Source organism: Choloepus didactylus, chromosome 7 (assembly GCF_015220235.1).
Source record: "Choloepus didactylus isolate mChoDid1 chromosome 7, mChoDid1.pri, whole genome shotgun sequence".
In the NCBI taxonomy this organism is placed as follows: Eukaryota; Metazoa; Chordata; class Mammalia; order Pilosa; family Megalonychidae; genus Choloepus; species Choloepus didactylus.
In genome coordinates, this window is record NC_051313.1 from 39179854 (window position 1) to 39202808 (window position 22955).

At 38.1% G+C, this 22955-nt stretch overlaps 1 protein-coding gene and 1 pseudogene across 2 annotated transcripts in view; one reads left to right on the forward strand and one right to left on the reverse strand.

Moving 5' to 3' along the window:
• The window catches only part of SLC16A10 (solute carrier family 16 member 10), a 167131-nt gene that overhangs the window by 77849 nt on the left and 66327 nt on the right, over positions 1-22955 (reverse strand). The gene's annotated exons all lie outside the window — the stretch shown is intronic.
• LOC119539235 lies at positions 10427-13148 on the forward strand (annotated as a pseudogene).

Sequence of the window (22955 nt, forward strand, 5' to 3'; positions counted from 1 at the left end):
AGAGCATGTTCAGAATTAATACCTACGAGTGGGTCCCTAAGGATGCAGTGAGAATCATAGCAAATCCTTGTCTATCGTGACAAGAAATCTAGACTTTATCCTTTAGCTGTTAGGAAGTATCATTAGGTTTCAACTTAGGAATTACATGATCAAATGACATTTTAGAAACTTCACTCTGGCAACAGTATGGAGAGTAGATTATTCATGGGTAAGATTGGAAGGGAGGCAGTTGAAAGGCTGCTGCAAGTGAGAAATGAAAAGGGTCTGAACTCAGAAGTAGTGGGGTATCCAAGGGGACAGACTGGAGAGATGAGAGTGATGGAATCAACAGAACTTGTGATTCATTAGATGTAAAAGGATGAAGGATGACAATAAGGTTGACTCTTTTTTTCCTCATAATTTTTATTCTGGTAACATACATATAACATAAAATTTCCCATTTTAACCACTTTCAAGTATACAATTCAATAGTATTAATTACATTCATAATATTGTGTGACCATCATCACCTCGATAATAAGGTTGACTCCTAAGAGATCTGATGGTGTTACAAAGTGATGGGGTACAGAGGCAGAGTCTAAGACTAAAGAAACTGAACAGAGTTTGGAGAGTGGGGAAAGGAAAAGATGGCGACTTTGTTTGAAAACAGCAGAAACTTTCTCAGTATGCCTGAATATAAGCAAGGTTTCTTTCCCTAAAATTATGCCACAGAGAAGAAGTAGTGACTTTATATTCAATGCTCTTTCAAAAGTTTCTCATATCATAGGGCACTTTCTTCAATTTCTTTATTTTGAACAAAGTGTTGTTTGTGAAAGATACATAAGCCTGAAACTACCTCAGCCAATACTGGTTTTGGATGCTACTAGTGACCACCTGATGGATGCAACTGGTCAAAATCCAACAGAGACTTTTAACACACATGTAATAATGTTTCTGAAAGTCTACCCTTGCAATTGCAAGATTGGGTGTCACAAATTTCAAAGAGCAACAGAGTGAGTAAGTAGTTATGCTGTGGAGATTACAAATATACACCCACAGGACAAATTTTAAAAATCAGGGTACTACTGTTGTACAGGTAGAAACTTGCCACAGGAAATCTCCCTCATTACCTGGCCTCTGTCTCTTCAGGACTTCCCAGTAGAGTCAACTCAGCGCCTGCCTCTACCTCCTCAGTGACTAATCCTGGGGAAGAGGGTCCCTCAGATTGGTGCCTTGGAAGAAGGAACTGAACATGCTTGGTTAGCCTCTTCTTTTTTTTTTTTAATATTCATTTTATTGAGATATATTCATATACCGTATACACAGTCATACAAAACAAATTGAACATTCAATTGTTCACAGTACCATTACATAGTTGTGCATTCATCACCAACCAAATCAATCTCTGACACCTTTCATTACCACACACACAAAAATAACAAGAATAATAATTAAAGTGAAAAAGAGCAATTAAAGTAAAAAAGAACACTGGGTGCCTTTGTTTGTTTGTTTGTTTCCTTCCCCCATTTTTCTACTCATCCATCCATAAACTAGACAAAGGGGACTGTGGTCCTTATGGCTTTCCCAATCCCACTGTCACCCCTCATAAGCTACATTTTTATACAATCGTCTTCAAGATTCATGGGTTCTGGGTTGTAGTTTGATAGTTTCAGGTAGCTACTGCCAGCTACCCCAATTCATTAAAACCTAAAAAGGGTTGTCTATATTGTGCCTAAGAGTGCCCACCAGAGTGGCCTCTCAGCTCCTTCTGGAATCTCTCTACCACTGAAGCTTATTTCATTTCCTTTCACATCCCCCTTTTGGTCAAGAAGATGTTCTCCGTCCCACGATGCCGGGTCTACATTCCTCCCCGGGAGTCATATTCCACGTTGCCAGAGAGATTCACTCCCCGAGATGTCAGATCCCACATAGTGGAGGAGGGCAGTGATTTCACCTGCCAAGTTTACCCTCTTCTTAAACTCTCTTCTTTAGTGGTCTGTCCTCAGGAAGACAGAATTCTTTGATCATCCATGACATACGATTACAGGGCAAAGTCTGCAGGAGGGGTGTCCAGCTGACTAGCTCACCTGGAACTGCCATCTGCCCTGCCATGCCATACACATCCTTCGAATACAGAGGGAGGTATCACATGGCCATGGACAGTGCTGCTGCTGCTGATAGTAACGATAGCTGGAATTTAAAACTCACTATGTGCCATATACTCTAGATGTTTCATACACGGTACATCATCTACCATCCACAACAATCCTATGAGGTAGGTTATTCTTGAAGAAACAGAGGCACAGAAGTTAAAAAACTTGCTCAAGTTCACACAAATATCACGAGTGGTGAGGCTGGAATTCAAGCCCAGAGCCTACACATTCTTAGCCACAATGCTATACTGCCTTTGAACTGATTTAACCAAAAATAGCGAGAAGAAATATAAGAAAGCTCCTTCTCTCCATAGGAGGAAAACTATAGATAATATCTAAATTTGAAAATTTAAAATATAGCTATAAGCATAGTGTTTAGAAATATGAAGATAACCATAAGAAACAGCTAAAAGAATTGAAAGCAGTTGCCTTTGGAGCAGGGTTCCCAGGTGAGTAGAAGTGGGAAAAGAGAAAAGTTACTTTTTAAATAAACCTTACAGAAATCTGATCTTTTAAACTATATACATGTATTACTTTGATAGACATAGCACCAACTTTGTTGGAATTAATTAGAACATATGACCAAGTCCAGCCCTTAAAAATCATATGATGTCTTTATGATGAAATAACATTAACCAGCAAACAGCCTAGGTTCAGAACGCAACTGGGAACAGGAGAGTTGTGACGGAGGTGTGACCTGGCTCAAAATTTGAGAGCTCTGATCAGAATTCCTAGAATAGATTGAATCTGTGGGTCAGGTATCAAAGACAGAGATACCTTAAGCCAAGTTAGAACACAGCCTCTCCTGACTAGGGAGAAAAAATTAAAAGATAAAAAAAAGAGAAAATAGAGATAACTTACATTTATAACTAGTTTTGTAACATCTAACTATTTAGTTTGTAACATCTAACTCCTTAAGGCATAAAGACATCCATACTTACTTTAGCAATGAGAATATCTGAGGCATGTAGGAAATGGAAGGTTAAGGTAATAACTGCTGCTTTGCCAAGCAAGATCAATACTACCAAGGAAAGTGAATATCAGGCCAGCATAAGTAGAGGAGAAGTACTTCAAAAAAGCCCTATTTGAGATTTCTGAGAATTTAAAAGTGATCTGAAATTATTACGTTTTATCTTGATATTTAATACTTCATAGCAACGTGTGTTATTTTTAAAAGTAGAAAAGGAATGTTATACCTTACCGAGCCCAGAGTAATAGCGGATCATAGAACTCTTTCTAGACAACTGATACGCCTATTCCCTTCAAGAAGAAATAAAGAACTGTATTCCCATCAAAGGGGTTTATCCTCAGATAAGTAATTTAGGTAGATCTACGACAAACTCCAAAGTAAAATTTCCAGGTAATCGCAAACCATCACCCCACTATGTTGTAGCCAAACACAGAACTTGATATTGATTTTCTACAGAGTTCTGTGCTGAGTAACATTAAGTGCTTACTATATGCTAAGCATTAAGTGCTTTGTATGCATTATCTCTTTAATCCTCACAACAACCCTGAGTGAAATAAGTATGCTCGTTACTGTCGGACAAATGAAAAAAAACAGGCAGAGGATCGAACAACTTGCCCAATGCCACAAACACACTAAGTGGAGGAAGGGAACCCCGACGTCTGCAGCCCGTGCTCTCAACCACTGTGCTCTACCCACCAGGAACAGTCCAATTTCTGGAGAATTACAGCACACCTTCAGAGACACTCTGGAGTACCACCTCTTCCCAAATTGACATTCACAAACAAGTCTTAATATTTTAACATAGTAACCACCCAGATACACAAGTTCCTACGTAACAGGGGGTTTCTATTTCCGTGAATAAAATGCCTTGCTGCCCATAATTATTAGCCTCTCAAATAGATAACACCTCCTGTGCTAAGTACCAACAAAGATGCGTTGAGAACAGTGTTCCTAGCTACAAGTAATTCTGCCAGGGACAACTGAATAGCAGGAAATTAACAGATAAGAACATTTAAACTGCCAAGATACGCTATTAACTGTAAATATAGGCTAGGTTGCACACCAAGCCTCTCTTCCGCATTCTTCCTTGACAGTGGACATGGGACCTGGATGATCTCTTATTTAAAAGTTTAATAAGGCAGGATGAGATGATGAAAGACTAGAAAAGAAAGAGCTTAAAAGAAAGAAAGGATACCAAGGCCTTTCATCCTTTGCTCTGTTCTACTAAGTTTGTTCCAGAAATCTTTTTCTTCTTACCATAGCACAAAAGGCAAGATTTAATTTGGTCAAAACAAAATTATCTCTTCCATCTGTTTAATCTGAAAATCTGGTGTAAATGGCAGACATCTATTGGATGTGTAGTAGTGAAGAGATAGCTTGGTGGTCAAGTAAGGCCTGAGGATGGGAGTGATGTGATGGGCACTCCTTTACTGCCCCACACTTGAGAGGGTCCTACATATCACACATATACACCCCACACAGATCTTACTAAAGAACATATGGATGCTCAGCACTGGCATAGCGAGGTTAGAACCCCAAACATTTGCTCTTGTTTCAGGTTGCAGAGAAGCACATATCTGCGTCTGTTGACCCATGTTCACAAAACAAAAGGGGATTGCAGCTAAATGCCCTGAAGTTGTGGCTGTGCCACTGCGAAATGCAGAGACTGACACCACTTTGGTATATGTGGAAGATCTTCGCAGCAGAAGCACTTAGGTAAAAGAAAAATATATTAACTTACCAAACCCTTCCTATTAGAGATAAAGGATGCAATAGATTCTTGCACAAGCTTTCTTTCCTCAGTATTGCTGAATGTTAATTTTCTTGCCTTTCTTCCCATTCCAATTTATGATTCAGGTAATAGAATCACCACTATCACCACTAATTAGCATGGTACTCACAGCCACTGCGCATGGAGAAAAACATTTCTGCAATATTAAACAAATCACATTACTCTTAAATACATACATGTTGGTGGGCCCAACATGAGTGAAATGTGATGCTGATTCTTTATGTTGGGAATTGATAGACACTGAATGACATAACAGCTTGACTTCATGAAACTACTTTATAAAATTTTATTAAATAAAAAAAATTAATGTATTTTATGCATGAGTTTAAAATATTCATAGATAAGCAGAAACTGAGAGAGTTCATCAAAAAGACACTTGCCCTACAATAAATACTAAAGGGAGTTCTGCAGACTGAAAGGAAAAGAAAGGAGAGGGAGGCTTGGAAGAGAGGGTAGAAATGCAGATTATCAGTAAGGGTAACTAAAAGGGTAAAGACACACACACACACACACACACACACATACACAGAGGACATAAAAACCAAAAGATAAAATCACTGAAGTGAGTAATGCCTTTATAGTAATACCACTGAATTACTATACTATACTATTTAATGGATTAAACCCACCAATCAAAAGACAGATTGGCGGAATAGATAAAAAAGAAGAAGTATGACCCATCTATATGCTGTCTACAAGAGACTCTCCTTAGACCCAAGGACACAAATAGGTTGAAAGAAAAAGGTTGGGGAAAGATACTCCACTACTAATATTGGACAAAATAGACTTCAAATGCAAAACTACTACAAGAGACAAAGAAGGACACTATTTAAAAAAGGAGCAATACACCAAGAAGAAATAACAATCATGAATATTTATGCACCTAACCAGGGTGCACAAAATACATGAAGCAAACACTGCCAAAACTGAAGGGAGAAGTAGATATCATTACAATAATAATTGGAGACTTCAATATACCACTTTCATCAATAGATAAAACATCCAGACAGAGGATCAATAAAGAATCAGAGAACTTGAATAATATGATAAATGAACTAGACCTGACAGAACACTGTACCCCAAAACAGCAGAATATACATTCTTCTCAAGTGCCCATGGATCATTCCCCAGAATAGACCACATGTTGGGTCACAAAACAGGTCTCAATAAATTTTAAAAGACTGAAGCTATACAAAACACTATCTCTGACCTTAATGGAATAAGGCTGGAAATCAGTAACAAGTGGAGACTAGAAAATTCACCAATATATGGAGGCTAAACAACATACTCTTAAACAATTGGTGGGTTAAAGAAGAAAGTGCAAGAGAAATCAGTAAATATCTCAAGATGAATGAAAACAGAACACAGTATATCAGAACTTATAAGATACAATGAAGAGAGAGCTGAGAGGGAAATCTATAGTCCTAAATGCCTATATTAAAAAGGAAGAAGGAGCTAAAATCAAAGACCTAACTACAAACCTGGAGGAACTAGGAAAAAAACAGCAAACTAATTCCAAAGCAAGCAGAAGGAAAGAAATAACAAAGATTAGAGCAGAAATAAATGAAATAAGGGGAAAAAAATAAAATTAACAAAACCAGAAATTGGTTCTTGGAGAGGATCAATAAAATTGACAAACTCTTAGCTAGACTGACAAAGAAAAGAAAGAGAGAAGATGCAATATCGGAAATGAGAGGGGGGACATTACTACTCATCCCACAGAAGTAAAAAGGATCATAAGAGGATACCATGAACAACTATATGTCTAACAAATTAGACAACCAAGATGAAAGGGACAGATTCCTAGAAACACACAAACAACCTACACTGACTTGAGAAGAAATAGAAGATCTCAGCAAACCAATTACAGGTTAAAAGACTGAATCAGTCATCAAAAACCTCCCAACTATTTTACCATAAATTGAAACATGCAGATAATAGTATAGCCACCCCCCCAAAATGTCATCTTAGGAAACTTTATCCTGAATCCACTGATTCTATAAAATACTTTGACTTTTTGGGCTTTAAAAAATATATATCCATGCACAACTATGTGGTGATACTGTGAACAACTGAATGTACGCTTTGTTTTGTATGACTGCATGGTATGTGAATATATATCTCAATAAAACGAATATATATATACATATATAGATAGATAGATAGATAGATAGATAGATAGATATATCTCCACAACTGTGGCAAACTTTATCTTTTGAGATTTGGACTTATTTTTAAAATAAGTGAAATCATTCAAAACAATGATAAATAAAATGACAATAAACTGTATATTATTGTTCTAGGCTTAAAAGAAAAAGCCAAATGTGATTGGCAAAATAATAAGACAAGGTTTGTGTGTGTAGGGGACGTAGAAAGGAGGTGATGGAGAACAGAAGAGGGAGGTAGTTCTTCACTGGGTCTGAAAATACTTTCAAAATTTAAGTTCGGATTCTTTTCCTTCCAAGGACAACAATTGTGTACATCCAGTCAAAGAAGATACTTCATGTGCACTTGTCTGTAAATAAAAAGTTGTGAGTTTTGTTACAGACTCAATTTTATAGCCTTTGCATACGTAAGCAAAGAAAAAAATACGTGAGAGTGTAATTTATTGACTTTAGATACCATTAAAACATTTTTACATAACTAAAAAAAAAAAAAAAACGAAGTGAGAGGACTTACACTTCTTGACTTTTAAAGCATATTATCAAGCCACAGTGGTCAAACAGCATGGTATTGGCAAAAAAGAGAGGCATATTAATCAACAGAATCAAATTGAGAGTTCAGAAATCGACCCTCAGGGTCAATTGATTTTTTACAAGACTCCCAAATCCACTGAACTGGGACAGCATAGTCTCTTCAATAATTGGAGCTGGGAGAACTGGATATCATATCCAAAAGAATGAAAAAGGACCCCTACCTCACATCCTATATAAAAATCAACTCAAAATGGATAAAAGACCTAAATTTAAGAGCCAGTATCATAAAACTCCTAGAAGAAAATATAGGGAAAAATCCTAGTGATAGGAGGTAGCTTCTTAGACCTTACACCCAAAGTGCAAGTAATAAAAGAAAAAATGGATAAATGGGAACTCCTCAAGATTGAACACTTCTATGCTTCAAAGGACTGTCAAAAAGTGAAGAGGCAGCCAACTCAGTGGGAGAGAATATTAGGTAACCATATAACTGATAAGGGTTTGATATCCTGTATATATAAAGAAATCCTACAACTCAACAATAAAAGGATAAACAACTCAATTATATAAAATGGGCAAAAGATATGAATATTTTTCCAGAGAGGAAATACAAATGGCTAAAAAGCACATTAAAAGGTGTTCATCTGCATTAGCTATTAGGGAAATGCAAATCAAAACCACAATGAGATATCATCTCACACCTATAAGAATGGCCACTCTTAAACAAACAGGAAACTACCAATGTTGGAGAGAATGTGGAGAAATAGGAGCACTTATTCATTATTGGTGGGAATGTAAAATGGTACAGCCTCTGTGGAAGACAGTTCGGCAGTTCCTCAGAAAACTAAATTTTGAGTTGCCCTGCAACCCTGCAATTCCGCTACTCAGTACATACCCAGGAGATCTGAAAGCAGGGACACCAACAGACATTTGAACACTGATGTTCATAGCAGTATTATTCACAATTGCCAAAAGATGGAAACAATACAAGAGTGCATCAACAGATAAGTGGATAAACAAAATGTGGTACATACATACAATGGAATATTATGTAGCAGTAAGAAGGAATGAAGTCCTGATACATGTGACAACATGCATAGGCCTTGAGGACATTAAGTTAAGTGAAATGAGGCAGACATGAAAGAACAAATATTGTATAATCTCACTTATATGAACTAATTATAACAAGCAAACTTATAGAGTTAGGATCTAGAAAACAGGTTACCAGGGGCTGGGTTGGTGTAGCAAATGGGGAGTTAAAGCTTAATTTGTATAGATTTTCTATTTAGGTGGATTGCAAAGTTTTGGAAATGGATGGTGGTGATGGTAGCACAACATTGTGAATGTAATTAACAGCACTGAATTATATATGTGAATGTGGTTGAACAGGGAAGTTTTGGGTCATATACATTACAAGAAGGAAATTTAGCGGATAAAACATAGGACTGTAGAACACAGTGAACTGAGTTGTGGACAATGACTGTAGTTAATAGCACAAATGTAAGAATGTACAATAGTACAAATTATAGAAAACATACAACACTAATACAAGATGTTAATAATAGGATGGTGTGGTAGTTTGAAGCTGTTATGTATCCCAAAAAAGGCCATGTTCTTTTAATCCATTCCCGTGGGTACAGACCTATTGCAGATTGGACCTTTTAATTAGGTTGTTTCAATTGAGATATGACCCACCCACATGGCTCTGCACCTGCAGGAACAGGAGTATCTAGTAAGCAGCATCAGGGCCAACAGCCAGTGGCCTTTCTGACTGGCTAGCGCTGCTGCCTCCTGAAGGCAGAGGTAGTGCCTACCAAGCCACAAGGTAGCTCTATGCACCAAAACAGGATGTCCAGTGTGGAGAGAACAACATGTTACTCAATCAGGGCTCCCCAAAAAAGGAACAGCTTGGGGAGAGAGGCCTCTAAGCACTTGCTTTGTAAACACAAAGGAAGTAGCAACGTGTCAGCAAACAGGTTTACTGAAGACTGTCTCTAGAAGACAAAAAAACAAGTCCTGTAGCAGAGAAGATAGCATATAAGTGAACTTAACAGTAAAACCTTCTCTCTGGAAATCTCACTGTGGTGGCATTTCATTTGGAACACATTCCCCTTGACCTATATATGCCACAAGGCTTACATTTGTCTCTCATTTTTGTTATGCTAAAAATAGAAAAAAAAAGTTTTAGAGAATTCAAACACGTTTTGATATAACGACTATGTTTTGTAATTAAATATTCCAGTAGGCTTCCTTAATTTAAAGAAGTGTGATGGCCTGAACTTAATATAAAACCTGATTTTGGAATTCTAGTTTACGTAAATTCTTTTCCCAAGGATTTGCTGTATAAGATGACCTCAATCATATAGAATCCAATGAGCCAAAGCCAAAATAAAAAATACTTTGAATTTTACTTATTTTATGGAGGAGAAAAAAGGACCCCTGACCTATATCAATTGTCTCAGACCTTCTCCATACAGCAAGTTTAACAGGATTACTCCTTTTTCCTGTTGCTTCTGCATCTAGAGGCTCAAGAGAAAAACAGCAAGTTGGTGGGGGAACCTCTCAGTAAAATCCTGAATATGGGATTCCATCCTAAGGGTGGCTGGCATTAGATCATGAAGGCCTTTGAATATAACATGCTAGTCTATATTTTTACAAATTTGAAACTTGAAAACTTCTTTGACTTAAGTATAGAATAGAAAATAACAGCTTATCACTAAAATAGAATTTGTCAAATACTTTTGTTCTTTCACTCTGATAAAACTGGTTTTAAAAACCAACAAGTGGAATGTGCCGGAATCCTGCTGCACCGCTGCGGTGAAGGCCCCCCAGCGACATCATGTCTCACCTACCGATGAAACTTCTGCGCAGAAAGATCGACAAACGGAACCTAAAGTTGCGGCAGCGAAACCTAAAGCTACAGGGGGCCTCAGATGTGAGCCTATCAGAGACCCAAAATGGAGATGTGTCTGAAGAAATTGTGGAAGCTGGAAAAGTTAAAAAGTCCCTAAAACAGTCTATGAATGTGGGCTTGTCAGAAGCCCAAAATGGAGACATGGCTAATGAAACTGTAAAAAACATTAAAGTTAAAAAATCCCCAAAGAAGTCTACTGTATTAACCAATGGTGAAGCAGCAACACAGTCACCCAATTCAGAATCAAAAAAGAAAAAGAAGAAGAGAAAAATTGTAGAAAATGCTGGGCCTGATGCAAAAAAAGCAAAAACCGAAGATAAAGCGGAGTCTGAAGAAGAAGGTGCTGGAGCTCCTGAAGAAACAGAAAATAACGTGAAGCAGCCAGATGATGATGACAATAACAATGAAGTGCCCACGTTGCCCCTGGGACTGACAGGAGCTTTTGAGGATACTTCATTTGCATCCCTAACTAACCTCGTCAATGAAAACACTCTAAGGGCGATAAAAGAAATGGGCTTTACGAACATGACTGAAATTCAACATAAGTGTCAGACCACTTCTGGAAGGCAGAGATCTTCTAGCAGCTGCGAAGACAGGCAGTGGCAAAACCCTGGCATTTCTCATCCCTGCTGTTGAACTCATTGTTAAGTTAAAATTCATGCCCAGGAATGGAACAGGAGTCCTTATTCTCTCACCTACTAGGGAGCTGGCCATGCAGACGTTTGGTGTGCTTAAGGAGCTAATGACCCACCACGTCCACACATATGGGTTGATAATGGGGGGCAGTAACAGATCCGCTGAAGCACAGAAACTTGTTAATGGGATCAACATCATCGTGGCCACGCCAGGTCGACTCCTGGACCATATGCAGAATACCCCAGGGTTTATGTATAAAAACCTACAGTGTCTTGTTATTGATGAGGCTGATCGTATCTTGGATGTTGGGTTTGAAGAGGAATTAAAGCAAATTATTAAACTTCTGCCAGTACGCAGACAGACCATGCTCTTTTCTGCCACACAAACTCGAAAAGTTGAAGACCTGGCAAGAATTTCTTTGAAAAAGGAGCCATTGTATGTTGGTGTTGATGATGATAAAACTAATGCAACAGTGGATGGGCTTGAGCAGGGATATGTTGTTTGTCCCTCTGAAAAGAGATTCCTTCTGCTCTTTACATTCCTTAAGAAGAACCGAAAGAAGAAAATGATGGTATTCTTTTCATCCTGTAAGTCTGTGAAATACCACTACGAGTTGCTGAACTACATCGATTTGCCTGTCTTGGCCATTCATGGAAAGCAGAAGCAAAATAAGCGGACGACCACCTTCTTCCAGTTTTGCAATGCAGATTCAGGGACACTGTTGTGTACAGATGTGGCAGCTCGAGGGCTGGATATTCCTGAAGTTGACTGGATTGTTCAGTATGACCCTCCAGATGACCCTAAGGAATATATTCATCGTGTGGGTAGAACGGCCAGAGGCCTAAATGGAAGAGGACATGCCTTGCTCATTTTGCGCCCAGAGGAATTGGGTTTCCTTCGTTATTTGAAGCAGTCCAAGGTTCCATTAAGTGAGTTTGAGTTTTCTTGGTCCAAAATTTCTGACATCCACTCTCAGCTTGAGAAATTGATTGAAAAGAACTACTTCCTTCATAAGTCAGCCCAGGAAGCATATAAGTCATACATTCGAGCATATGATTCCCATTCTCTGAAACAAATCTATAACGTCAATAACTTAAATTTGCCTCAGGTTGCTCTGTCTTTCGGTTTCAAGGTGCCTCCTTTTGTTGATCTGAATGTGAACAGCAACGACGACAAACGGAAAAAGAGAGGAGGAGGTGGCGGATTCGGCTACCAGAAAGCCAAGAAAATTGAGAAGTCCAAAATCTTCAAAAACATTAGCAAGAAATCATCTGACAGAAGGCAGTTCTCTCACTGAAGACACACCTTCCTTTCATCCTGAATAACTTTGTCCTTAAATGGAGTATTTTCCCTTGCTCTAGCAAATGAACTTACTTCCATGATGTGTACTGATCTAATATGAGTATTAATTAACTTCAGTTGCAAGTACTGAGCACTCTTTATTTCCAGCAAATCTCTTTTTTTTTGGGCAGAAAACAGTTCAGTTTTTCTTGATTTCCCAAGGGCAAAGCAAGGGAAATTTTAGTCTTTGTTGTAATGATACAGTATTTTAATTTAAAATCTTTTTTTCCCCAAATTTCACATCATTGTTGTTAATAGAATTTTTTCTGTACCTTTCTTTCCTGGTGCCTAAAAATTTTTATGCAAAGATGTCTATACTAACTCACTGGAAAAGGTAGGTGAGAGAGGGTGTACTGGGGAGGTGGTGGTAATGCAGAAGATAGTCTTGGTTTATTTTTTGGTTTTGGTTGTTTCTTTGGACTTTCACAGCAGTTCTTGATCCTTTCTGGAAATGCTGCAGTATAAAAAGGCAGAGAGCTTTGGGAAATAACTTGGAAACACTTTAGGTTAAAGGTGGTATCCATTTTTATATACTGGCTGCTATTTGAATAAAGCACTCCTTGCAGTCTTTACAACGGGGGAGAAAATATGGCCTTTTGAGCCTCTTTTATACCAATATAGGTGTATTGTATTGTTCTATATTTGGTAACTTTGCCAAGACCCTTTTTTAAAAAACAGTAATTTGAAATTAACATTCAAATTTGTTAATTTCAAGCTAGTTTGGATTATGGTACTTTTGACTTTGTGGAGTATTTAAACAGCAAGATTGCGTATCAGTAGACTCGTAGCAAAGCCATGAAATAGTCATTGCTCTGCAAACATTCATGGTAGTGTCTTTGTGAGAAAAATTACCTCTTTCCAGAATCCATGAAACAAAAATAGATTGGCAATGAATGTTAAAAATGAAGGAAGGTCAGCAAAAACCAGCAAAGTCAGTGGTTTAGTCAGGTGGATTTTCTGTTGTAAGAGTACTTGATTTCTGGTGAGTTTTATGTCCTGTGGTAGTTCTATTTTGTAGCAGTTCAAAACCAAAAGTTGCTAGCGTCATTTTGCTATTATGCCAGGTTACGTTCATAGAGTCCTATGAAACAAGTACACTGAGAGCGACAGGTGTAGGGCACACAGTCTTACACATAGCATTCCAACAGGAAGAGAAGAGAGCAGTGTGCCGCATCTGGGCTTGACCACGGGTGCCGGGCCTGGCCCTGTCTTCCTGGGGATCAGACACGGGCTGCTGGGCTCCCAGGTCCTGGCTTTTAATAACTTTCCCTCCAGTGGCTTGTTTTGTTTGTTTATTTCAGAAATAATCATGTTTCAAAGAAGATACAAAAGCAAAAGGGCAAATATTTAATCATTGAACAGAACTGAATACTGTTGATATTTGGGTATTTAACTGTACAGTTTTTTCTAGGCATACTGATACTTTCAACCTTTTTTTTAACCTGAAGTTACCCTCTACCCATTACTTTGTAATAACCAACATATTTCTTAATGTGTATTTTCCCATGTCATTAAATAATTACATCAATTTGAAAAAAAAAAAAAAAAAAACCAACAAGTAACTAATAAATAAAAACTACTGAAAAGAGCAAAATATTGATCATTCTGATAAACCATGATGCACTTTCACTCAACGTACCATGTCAGGAAGGGATTATATTTCCTCTTTTCTAACACTCAACTCAACCAGCTTGTTAGTTTCACATCAGTTCCAAAACACTGTATTTTTCCATTTCCACCACCCCCTGGCTTTCTTGGAAGACTGACAGACTGCCCGGAAAGATGAAGACTTTCCAAGGTCCAAACACACAGCTGCTCCTTCCAAGGCCAGCTCCCAAACTGACGGAAGCTGGCTGGTAGGCATCACTCCAACCAACCACTGAGGCCTTGTACCCTGCTCATATTCCAATTTTTTTCTTTTCATTGGAGGGAGTTACTGCTTAACTCTAAAACCCATTAAAATATAACATTAAATGAAAAATGAGTAGATATGCTATAATTATAACTACATACAAATTATATACACAGTAACACAAGAACTGGAAGCAAATGTGGAAAATAAAAACAATTTGTTGGGGCAAAAGCTTTTCTTGACTTACAAATTTTTATTCTTATTTTAATATTGTTTGTGCAATATAAAAACACTGAAGAGGTACTAAACACAATCTGTCACTGGTAAGTCCCCTTCTCTAAAGGGACAACGCAACCTCTTTTGAAGAAACAGAAGTATTAGTTCTCTCCTCAAAGAAATAGCCTTCTTTAACACATTTCACTTTCGGTGGTAAACAGGTGGAACTCTTCAGAATAGAAAGGCTTACAGTATGATGCTATGGAATTACCTTCTATCCTTCTTAAAACCAACCAGTGTCTTCTAGTCTCCCTTCTCAGAAAGAAGAGCACCACCCATTCCTCCTTAGCAGACCACTAAGTAACTAACTATTAAACATATAGAAGTATGAAGAAGCAATTAAGACCATAGTCTCTAGTCTAAAATTAAGCCTAGGTTTGAATCCTGACTTCAAAGACCTGCTGTGTGACTGCAAGCAAATTAATTGACCTTTCTGTGCCTCATTTTCCTCATCAGTAAAATGGACAGCAGTAAAATGGACAGGATAGTGCTACCATGGAGGGTTATGAGGATTGGTGAAATAATGCAGGTAAAAGCACTCAGTAAATGTTAGCTACTATAATAACTACATATAATTATTTATTGTAATGGTAATAGATCAATTATTATCAATAAACTGACAAAATGATTTAAAGAAACAAACTTCCAAGAGCCTGGAACCTTATTTTGAGAAGAAAGTACAAGGGCATCACTGTCCCTTTCAGTCCACGTAGAGATGAAAAACAGCTACTAACAAACAGACTCAGGCTACAGAGGAAAGGTGACAGCATCTGTGGTTGCACTGCTTGGATTCAGGGTGGCGAACCACAGAAACGCATGGCCCAGCCCACGCTGCTTCACCCATGCCACATTAAGGGCCACAGTTTAAAGAGCATCCCTAACAGTGTCTTGCTTTTCCTTCATTTTCCCTCCTTCCTAATCCCTATTTTGTATCCAGGGTTCAGAAACAGCCTCTTTACCCTTTTCCCCCCCTCTGTCTCCACCCCCATCCCCCTTTAGACCATTAGAGCAAACAGATATTCATCAACAGATAACAAGGACTATAATGTCACTTCGGAGATGACTTTTTGACGGTAGAGGATAAATAGCTGCCATTATCAGATTAGGAGGCAGCCGAGTATACCAGGAGGAACACCCTGCAGTGACTCAGAGGGACTAATTCTAACTGTAGATCTGCCGTGTGCTGATTGTATGACACAGAAGATGCTAAACTACTGGAGGAAAAGAAACATTTCTTCTATATTCTTTAATCTTCTCTATCTTTGTTTCCTACATGGTGCCGGGTTTAAAGCCTGTCCAAAACAGGACACATCACTCCCCTGCTCAAAACCCCACACTTTAAACCAACCCAAGCTCTTTACCACAGCTCATAGGCTCTACAACACTGCCCCTCCATCTCTCCACACTGGATGACAACCTTATTTTCTTCAAACGTGCCGCCCTGGATCCTGCCTCTCAGCCTCTGTGCCCCCGGTTCTTCCTTCTGGAAGGCTCTTCCCCCAGATCTTCACATGGCTATGGTCACTCGGATCTCAGATCAAATGCCACTTCTTCCAACCAGCAGAACTTCTCAACTAACCATGTCCCTCTCCTAGCACCGTCTCATTTTACTTTCTTCAAGGTCCTTGTCACTATATAAAATTCTTACTGACTCATCATTTCTACCACTAAAATGTAAACTCCATTAGAGAAAGAACCGTATCTGTCTTGTTCACCAGTATGCCCCTGATGCCTTGCATAGAGACCAGCAGGTAGAGGGAGCTCTCAATTTTGTTGCATTAAATAATTGAGTAATAACCTCTGAAGATGATAATACTAATATTTATTGAGTGCTTATTATATTACCATATGCCTTCCACTGTTCTAAACACATTCTACCCATTATCTTATTTGAATTCCCCAACCACCCTTCAAGGTCCCTCGTTTACATTCTAGAAACCCAAGGCTTGAAGAGTAGGAGAACCTTCTGATGGGGGATCTGATGGGAAGGTGAAGTGAGACTAAAAATGTAGAGGGCAGGTGATGCACTAACAGATTTCTATGACTAGACCAGAAGCCGACCTCTACAGGATATCTGGGGGCAGGTCATCAGATTCATAGGAGCACCATTTGCGGGTGCTGGACCAGAGAAACCACAACACATTTGTACCTGGACCTGATTTAAATGACAAGATTTTGGGCCTCCAGTCTGAGCCTGGTGCCATAGTGGGATGAGAATATTGGAAGTCTTGAAAGAGGTGCTCATTTGTGAGACATTCCCTCTTGCAAACTAAGTGTTGCTATGAGAAGCCCAAGACACATGGAGAGACCACCTGAAGGCACTCTAGTTGAGAGCTCTAAGGCCAACAGCCAGTATCAACCGCCACTTTGGATGAGCAGCCCAGTAGAGGGTCAGCCACTGCATGAGACCCTAAGCAAAAACCACCCGGCAGAACCCAGTCAATAAAAAGAACCATGACAGACTACGCTATTTTTTTAAACCACTACATTTTGAGCAATAGATAACCAAAACAATAATCATTTTCACACCTTGCATACTCCCTTCCCTCCATCCATAATACCTTGCTTTTTCACATTTTTAAGCATCCCACAAGCTAATCTTTCCTCTAAGATTTTCTTGAAAACTCCAAATAAATTCAGTCTCTCTTTTCTTGAGTAATCTCACTTGTTTCTGAATTTCTTCTCTGCATTTGAGATATAATTTGTCTCATGTTAACCTGCACTTAATTACATTGTTTTCTATCAGTCCTTGATTCCGTCTCAAGCAGTGTATTCTGTTTTTTTCCATGCAGTTATAAATTTCTCAAGAAAGACTCAAAGTACTCTAATTTTCCCACAAACACTACCCCTAGCTTGTACTGATCACTCAATAATTTTAACTACCTAAACCTCTTCTAGAGGTCTTTTTAGAATGGGATGATGAATTTTCACTCTCTGTTGTCCTAGCACCCCTCCTGAGCTTATTTAGCATCAACTATTAATCACCACACAAAACTTTCTGTTCTATACCAGATTAAAGGTTTGGAAATCTTGACACCGTTCACTTATCCTGAGTCGCTATTAGCCTGTTTTCTTATTTTTTCCTGATCCTGCCTTGACTTGGCCTACCTACCTGATTCCCTCACTCTCCAGCCCTACAGCCCTAGAGATTTTATTTGACGTGTCAAGCCTTTTCCTGCTTTAAGATCTTTGCCTTTGGGGTTCCCTCAGCCTATATTTCCCTGCCCTTGCTCCTTCATATCCTCCTGGACTCGGTTCTAATGCCACATTCTCAGAGAACTTTCTTGAAAAGCATCCAAAGCAACTTCAGTTTCCACCAATGTCACTATGCCACTATTTGACCTTTATTTTCTTCCTAGCATTCATCATTACCTGGAATTATCATCTATATTTCATATAGCTTCCCTGAATCTTGTCGGTACTCTCTCTCACTAGTGTGTGAGCTTCAAGAAAGAATAAATATTTTCTTGTTGTTTGCTTTGTTTATTTGCATATCCCTGGAGCATAATGGAGTGTAGGACACATTATAGGCACTCAATATTTGTTGAATGAAAGAAAGAAAAAAGAAAACCAAGGCTTAGAGAGGTTAAGTTGCTTGCAAGGTCACTCAGCTAGGAATTGGTAGAGCCAGTATTTTGTCTGATTTGAGAACTTATATAACCACAGTGCTGTACTACCTCCAACTCAGATTTCTTCATCTGTAATACGGGAATAACTATGTCTTCTCACTTGACTTAAGCTTCCTGTGAATGCAAAGATGTAAAAACAGATTGAAATGTACAAAGTGCTATGCAGATGTATTACAACACCCTAAAATCGTCATGGACTGTCTAACATGAACCTAACTAGGTCAAAAAAGAAATGTGGTAAGCAATAAAATTCTTTAATCTCAGACTTCATCTCTGGCACAACTGTCAGTAGCAGCATGAATCTGACACTCCCGGACTTAACTTCAAAATAAGTAGATGCATGTTCTGTCCACCTATCTATCGGATGCAACTGCATAAACATGAAGCACAGGAAGAAACTAACCAAAGGATTAGCATCAAAAAGAGGACCCGTAAATACCAAGAAACTACTCCTGATTAAGTCAGCTTCACCTTCACAACCAGAGGTCAGCCTGCTAGTGGCTCATTCATCACATGGAAAAAAACAGAGATAGTACCCTATCTGGAACATTGTTTTGAACAGCCTTCAAAATCTTACTCTCTCTTCTTCGTGGACTTTAAGATAATTCCCATTAAAATAGTAAGAGGTTCTCAACTATAAATCTAAAAGTAAAGTGATAGTGCTCACAGTTCTGACATTTATGACAAATATTACATACATATGAACATATACCATAAAATATGCATGTGCCTAGGTTTGAACAAAGCCACTGCTGATTCAAATTACTAACTGCCACGCCTGTCTTCTCTAAGACTTTATATTATAAATCAGTATATAGAAACATTCTGTGAGAGAAATTGAAGAAATATGGAGGTTGGAGTCCAAAGATGACGGTTACATCCGAGGTCTTTCAGGCACCTGCTGTTTGTTCTAGTCAATCTGAGCCTCAGTTTCCATATCTGTTGACCACATTAGGATTAAGGGTGTTATCTATGTAAAAATACACCAGAAAGTGTAAAGCAGTAAACAGACTTTACATTTTTGTATGGCAAATGACAGCAATATTAATAGCAAATATACCATATAAATATAACTTCTTATTGATATTCAAGGAAACAAATGTGACATACCATGAGAAATGAAGGGAGTTGTATGACATATGTATTTAACCACAGAAATAAATAAGAAATTACTCCATTATCCAGACTGTCTAGAAAAAACCTAATAGAAGGGAAAGGATTACGATGGCATTTGATGAGACATGGATAGAATAGATTTTTTGGTGGACTCATCAAGTCAGATGGAGTTTTCAATGAGTCTTAATCATAACATCTTTCTGAAAATGTGTCCTGCTTTTCCAGATCATCCTTTTCCAGAAACTTTACAGGAGGTGAATGATAACTACCCTGGGCCCATGTACATTTACCAATGCAGACTTCACTTCTACCCAGATTTACCACAAACTTCTCCCATTAGCCCTGGAGATGAACTAATCAATTATATCTAATTTAATGATAATACTGCTTTTAAAGTTGATAATGTGAGCCTAAGTGTGGTTAGTTATAGAAGGAAAAAGATCCTTGGATTAAAATAAGTCTCTGCAGATTTCATGATCTGTTTAGATTTAACTGAGGAATTCAGAAACAAAAATAAAGAATAATTCAGTGTAAAAATAAACTGTTAATAAATTAACATTATTTATTTTAAGAAAATACTTTTCTATTCATATTTTACCTGAGTTACAACACTACTATGGTTAAACTATAACTATCCTCAAAGATTGTGCTATTTAGTCATCAGCACTTATGATTCAAAGTCTTACTTAATTAACAGTGAGGAAAATTTCCAAAGGCTGTGCAATGAACTGAACTTGAACTCTGACAGTTATTAATGGATGAAATTGCAGAGGTAGGAAGAACAAATAGTTGATAAGCAGAGTTTATAAACATTTGTCTTTCCTATAGAAAATCTATAAAGAACATTTTCTATTGATGTTTTCAGATATATATTTTTTTACATCAGATAAAGATAACACTAAAAATTATTACTCTTGCAACTAGATGAATGAACCTGGAGGACATTATGTTGAGTGTAATAAGCCAGAAATGAAAGGACAAATATTGTAAGTCTTCACTAATATAAAGTAACTATAATGAGCAAACACTGCAAATTAAATTTGAGAGCATAGCATCAGGGGATAGATCGGGGGCAGAGATTGGGCAATTGACAATTAAGGAGTAAAGAATGTTCAATAAGGCTTACTGTAAAGGTTCCTAGATTGTAAACTCTTACAGCAGTCTATCTATTCCTGAGTTTTAACTGTTATTTCTATATTCTGAGATGTCAAGCTCTTTGGGTACAACCTGGTAGTTCCCTGGATATCTGGGTATCTGTGTGACACCTGAGACTCAGCGTTAACGTACTGCAGCTCTGAAAGTCAGCATTACTCCAAACAGCAACTGTTAAAGAAGCTGAAAAAGAGATGAGACTACAGTTAGAGATATAAATGAAGTGGACTTGGTTAGGACTAAGATGAATTAGAATACAGGGTAAAGGATGATATTGACTATATTTTAAAACTTCAACTTCTGTGTGAGACCAAAGAAAGAGAGGATTATTTCATTTTAAAAAATGTATATGTTCTGTAGCACACTATCTAATTTAACTTGTCTGGTCAGTTTATTTAAACAACATAATTACATGGAACCTAGAATAGGGAGTGAAATCTTGTTATTCTATAGAGAGTAATGTAATACCCCAATACATCCCAGTATATTTTGGGCAGAAAATAAAAAAAGTATTTGCAAAGTCCCCTGAGAGGCTGGAGAGAAATGTGGAACTATTAAACTTCCCCACCTGTGGAATTACTGATACTCGGTTAAGCAATAGGGGATCCGAATTTAATAAGCCAAACCCTCAATCTAGAGGCTTGCCCTTATGAAACTACTCTCTCCAATGGCAAAGATAAGCCTAATTATAACTATGCCTAAGAATCACCCCCAGAGAACCTCTTTTGTTGCTCAGATGTGGCCTCTCTCTCTCAGCCAACTCTGCAAATTAACTCACCATCTTCCCCTCTACATGGGACATGACTCCCAGGGGTGTAAGTCTCCCTGGCAACGTGAGACATGACTCCCAGGGATGAGCCTGGCCCTGGCAGTGTGGGATTGACAATGCCTTCTTGACCAAAAATGTGAAAAGAAATGGGAAAAAAGAAAAAAAAAAAAAAAAATGTTCCAGTAGCTAAGAGATTTCAAATAGAGTAGAGAGGTCATTCTGGAGGTTATTTTTTGCATTATATAGGTATTCCTTTAAGTTTCTATATATTAGAATAGCTAGAAGGAAATACCTGAAAATGTTGAACTGAAATCCAGTAGCCTTGATTCTTGATGATGATTGTATAACTACATAGCTTTTTATTGTGTGACTGTGTGATTGTGAAAACCTTGTGACTGACACTCCCTGGATCCAGTTATGGGTACATGAGTAATAAAATAAACACAAAAAATATATATAAATAATAGGGGAGGATAAGAGGTATGGGATGTTTTGGGTGTCCTTTTTCTTTTTTATTGTTTTTAATTTATTTTATTTTTTTTTGGAGTAATGAAAATGTTCCAAAAATTGACTGTGGTGATGAATGCACAACTATATGATGATAATGTGAGTGACTGATTGTATGCTTCGGATGGATTATATGGTGTGTGAATATATTTCAATAAAACTGCGTTTATAAAAAAAAATATTACTCTCACCCATTCCCACTCAATAATCAAAGTCAGAACAAAATTTTAAAGAATAGCACTCTATTGGGGAAATGAACTTTTAATTCTAATTCTCGGCCACAAACCACCCCAAATAATTTGATTCTGAATAAGCAGATAAAAGGTCCTAAATTCACAGGAGTTTAAAGTGTAGGGTCCTCTGTATTTCTATGGCCAACCCCATCCCCCAAGGCTTACTTCTTGGCAACTAAAAAGCCCACTGCTGATCAAGAACCCCTCCATCCTACATCTCATAACAGTATCTTCCTGACTCAGAAACCTTCTCTAAGACCTCAGGGTTTGGTTTGCTCTTCGTGTGGCCTCTCAACAGCCCCTGGGATAGTGCACTAGGACCCATGGCCCCTTTCCCACATCTGACTGGCTGGTTTTCTGCTCTTTCTGATCCAGTACTGACCCCCAACTCTGGGACTTCTAGGAGATTTTTTTAAGCAGGAATTTAAGCCAGTGTCTCCCTGATGGTTACCTTTTTTTCTACCACTCTTTTTCTTATGGATATCAGCACCTCTTTCAGGAAGGCATTTAGGTTAGAAAAACCCTTTGAGCAACTAACACACAGATTAGTATGAAGGAGGACAAACACTCAAAACAAATAGTTCCCCAGGAGAACCATCTTTGTCAAGGAAATTCAGTCTCATATTGTCCCCAGAACATAGATGAGAATATTTAGGAACTGTTACTGGTAATTAGTCTATTGGAATACAACAGTCAAAGATTACTCTCTCCTCCTGGCTCTAGGGATCAAGCAGTGAACCAAATAACTGAGGTAGCAGAGGGTCTCAGTGGGAGGTCTCCCCCTGATTTAGTCCTAATTAGATGCTGCTAAGGAAGAGGCCGGTACCAGACACAGACCCTTTTCCAGAGGGAGCCACAGTATAGAGTGTGTACCTGAGCATGAACATGAATTACACAAGTAAATAAATAATTGATCCAGTAAACAGTAAGGGGCTGAAAGGGA